Source organism: Phalaenopsis equestris, unplaced genomic scaffold (genome assembly GCF_001263595.1).
Source record: "Phalaenopsis equestris unplaced genomic scaffold, ASM126359v1 Scaffold000002, whole genome shotgun sequence".
NCBI classification, from domain to species: domain Eukaryota; kingdom Viridiplantae; phylum Streptophyta; class Magnoliopsida; order Asparagales; family Orchidaceae; genus Phalaenopsis; species Phalaenopsis equestris.
The window spans coordinates 80134225-80138803 of record NW_018164444.1 but is presented as its reverse complement, the minus strand read 5'-3'; positions in this window follow the sequence as shown (position 1 = coordinate 80138803).

Genomic DNA, 4579 nt, shown 5'->3' with positions numbered 1-4579 from the left:
GGCCCTACACCTAGCCGATGTGGGACTTTTTATCCGTGACATTCTCCTCCACCCAATCACGTGACACGTATCGGCTCCACTGAGGGTCCCACTGGACCATGGAAAGTCCACACACTTGACAGTCAGTAATCTGCTCTGATTCCACTTGTCACCTCCAAAAAGAGCTCTTACTGTTTTTCGGCCTTACATCTAGCCGATGTGGGGCTTGTTATCCGTGACAGAAGGCTGACTTTAATATTTCTGCTCAAAGAGACCATCTGGTCATGAAAGAATAAAAATATTCATATTAAAAAATAAAGAAAGAAATAAATAAAAATAAAAACTGGCAGAAAAAACCAAATTAAATTTATTAATAATTTGATATAAGAAATAAATAAATAAAAACTGGCTGAAAAAACCAAATTAAATTTATTAATAATTTGATATACTATAAATTATGATATTTAACTTTCACAAAACCATCGAATTCCTTCAAATATGACAATTTCATTCTTATAATAAATGGGTTAAAAACAAAATCATCAATTTCAAAACAAATTTTCTAAATATAAGCGGCCAAACGAAGCCTGATCAGACATGAAATACGTTCAACATTACTGACTAGTCCCACCAAACATTAATAAAATAAATAAATAAACCAAAACAATCAATTAACTGCTCCAACCTGGGCTTTGAAACTAATAATTTTTGCATTTCACATGTCATCATCCCATTCTGTTACAGACTTTTATAATCGAAATGTTGAGGTAATGCAGTACGATACTGCAACTTAAATTAATTGAAAATAAATTCAGGCAGAATAAGATTAAAATTTACTTTTAAAACAAAGAATATTTTTGGTACATCGTCATATGTTAGATTAGGTTTATGCAACGGCATGTTTGTTGGCCAACTTGTTTACCAACAAGAACTAGAATTCTTCTCGGTCCAGGTATTATTTTATTTTAGGGGAATTAACATACATAGCACCCAATTCCTTTGTATTTACATATCTAACACCTGAACTTTATTTTTAGGGGCATTAAAATACATATACCACAATTCCTTTGTAACTGAAGTCAGTTGAGACTATTAAGACCTGCACATGAAGGTATGTTGATGAGCTTGCCTTTCTTTGGGTTATAATAAATGCCAACTAGAAAACAATTAAATCTTATGAAAGGTATGGTATAGAGTTAATCTATTCTGATATTAGTTGATAAGCTCGGGGCAATGACCTTGATATGATTTTGTCATAGGAGATAATTTAGTAAGATTTCAGAGCTTGGGGATGTAGTGAAAGCCCTCTGGAAAGTCACCAGATTCTATGTGTAATACTAAATTTCTTGCACGCAATCAAAAGTGTAAATATGACGAACAGTTAACCCATTTATAAAATGCCTTCTCTACCTCATCATTGAATGTCTCCTCTAGTCCTCTTAGAACCTTCCTAGCGACTTCCTCTAAGAAAATTGTCCTCATTGATGATTCCTTCACGAGAACTTTACCCCCTCTACTTTCGCCGAGTATCCTTTCTAAACACCCACCTTCAACAAAATTGACATACTCAGCCTCTTCAATAGTTTGGCCTACTTGGCAAATCAATATGCTTAGCAATGCGAACCACTTCAACGAGTTAGTTTTTTTGCTAACTTGGCCTCCTCGACTGGTCGAACTCCTCAACAATTTTCCTTGGGATGTTGAACGACCCGAGTTCACTAGACCTAAGATGAACAATCTAACACCAGGCTAAAGAAAAAAAAAACACATTTTGTCACGACTCAACCCTGTGCTTATAATTAACAAAGACGGTTACAGCGGTCGAACGTTATTAACATCTAACTATCTACAATTTCAAAAACTTTCACTACATATAAAAAAACCACTAATCCACAAAGTGCAATAACAATTTAAATCATCCAACAATAACATCCACATACATCTTAATGCAATACCGAACAATAAATCATCATCTGAAAGAAACAATAAGAGACATTATCATCATAAAAAATAGTATCTAGCATCAATGATTCTCCTATGATAAACAATCTTTCAGAGTTGACATATCAACCTAAAAGTTTCATTCTCCTAAAAGAAAATATTAATTACAACTATAAGTATAACTTAATGAGTAATTATAATCTAATATACATTAAATTTTTATACTATGCATGAATGACAAATAAAATACAGTTAATTTCATTAAAACTTTAAATTTATCATTCACATTCTAATTTAAATATTTACCATTTTTAACTTTTCTAAAATCATAACATAATTACCTTCATGCCCAAATATATAATAAAAAATATGTTGAAAACATCCTAAAAATTATATCCAACGACACCCTAAAAACTGCACCCGAAGATACCCTCAAATTATACCTGAATAAACATTTTTATCATTTTCTTTATCGAGCACGAGTACATTGCATCCTCTGTCAGTACTATCTGAGGTAATCTTGTATGACTTAAATATTACCTTTCATTTTATTTTCTTTAAATTACCTCATTTTAAAGACATTAAATATTCATTTTCCATTTTCTTGTTCATTTCCTTTCATTCTAAAGCTACAATATGCATACAATTATAAAATAATTGTCTAATACATTAACTAAATTCTTTATTTCATAAACTTTAAATTTAATATATATAAGAAAATAATTACACATTTCGACTTAGAAGACTCTCAAAATGTAAGACTACTTCATTTTACTCCTTTGGACAACCAATTATATTAATTGAAAGTGCATACTTTAATTAAGAACACTTCACTTTAAATATATATCCTTGAATCAAATATTTTTATCAGTTTTACTCGTAAGATTTTATCTTCCTGATGTTATTCAAACAAAAGTATAAATAAAAATATAAATTACCTCCACTTATCTCTTTCCTACTCCATACGAAATTCACGATCCAAAATACTTAGTCTTTTGAACCAAACTTTTTAAATCCCTAATTCAAATAAACTTTATTTTAACATTATATATATATATATATAACATTTGGATAATTTGCTTAATTTTAATATTAATATTTATATTACAAGTTGTTCGGATCAGTCCTCCCCCTAACTGGCAGGTCCTCCAATTTCTCCTTAGAATCTGCAATCACTTAACATTAGTGTCAATTTCAATAAAATTTACTAATAAAATTATTAAAAATTTTACTAATAATATCATTAAATATACCCACACATTATAACACATACCATATAACAATATATTTATTGAAAATTCTCAGTTATATCTTATTAACTCTCGGTCTGCCCTAACTCACTAGAGCTCAACCCTACTTCCTCCTTTCGATCTCGGCTGGACCGCACGAGCTCCTCTTCCTTTGCTACTCGAGTACAACGCCGAAGATCTCACCTCATCCCTTCCTCCTCGACTTCGACTCAACAACCCTACTTATATGGTCGACAAGAAAATGAATTTTTATTTGTAATGGAAGTGGCCAGCTAGTCATAAGCTTAATAATTTTATAATATTCCTATTTTCATTAGATTTGAACAGAGAATTGTCAATGAAAGAGATATTTTCTTACATTTTTACAGTTAAATCCAATTAACTAATAATTTCATTGAAATCAAACAACCAACCAAATATAAAATAGCGTCAAATGAATTTAAATTCCCTCTACATTCTCGAAACAAAACATGCCCTAAATTTCAAAATAAACAAAAAGAATCAATGCGCATCCATTTACCGCGGGCTCATCGTGGCGTAGATGTTCCTTAGATGGATGATAGATCGAGAGAAGGGTGCAAGTGGCAATCCCCGCTTAGCTAATCTTCTCCCATTTCGCCACTTCATCTAAACACAAGGATGAGAAGATAAGGATCCCATTAAATCCATGGAAACGGGAGAACAGCAGAACCTACAGGCATTGTCGTGGTGGCTCGAGCAAGATAAACTTTTATTCTTTGGGAGAAGAAAGCTGGAGCTCGTCGCCGGGCCTCGCCGGAGCGCGGCCGCTGAGCGGATTAGGGACATCGCCGTCGCCGCTATTGGAGATCATTTGCGCGCCGACCATTTGTTAGGTTTAAACCATTTTGGGCGCTCGGATCCTCCTCTTATTTTGGGAAAAAACTCATGTTAATAAAAAAAATTAATTTAATATTGTTGTGACAGACTTTGAAGTTTTGATGCAAAATTATAACAAAACTTTTGATATAATATTTTTTTCTTATTTTAGAGGCTTGGATTTTCTTAAATTTTATTTTATTTATGTTTTTTTTTTTCCAATTTATTTATGAATTATTGAATTTGGGTGAATCTCAAATACATGACTTTATGCAGATCTATCAGTCATCTCCACCTATCACCACCAGCCGCCAACCCACCAATGATCTCTCGCCGACAACCCACTATCACCTACCATTATAGCTGCCGGGCACCTCACTCGTTATTCACTTGCCAACCAGCTCGCCACGAACTATCAGCTCACTTATGCTACTAATTATTTATTTGCTCCTTATGCAAATCTATCGGTCATCTCCACCTATCACCACCACCCGCCAACCCACCAATGGTCTCTCGCCGACAACCCACTATCACCTGCCATTATAGCTGCCGGGCACCTCACTCGTTATTCA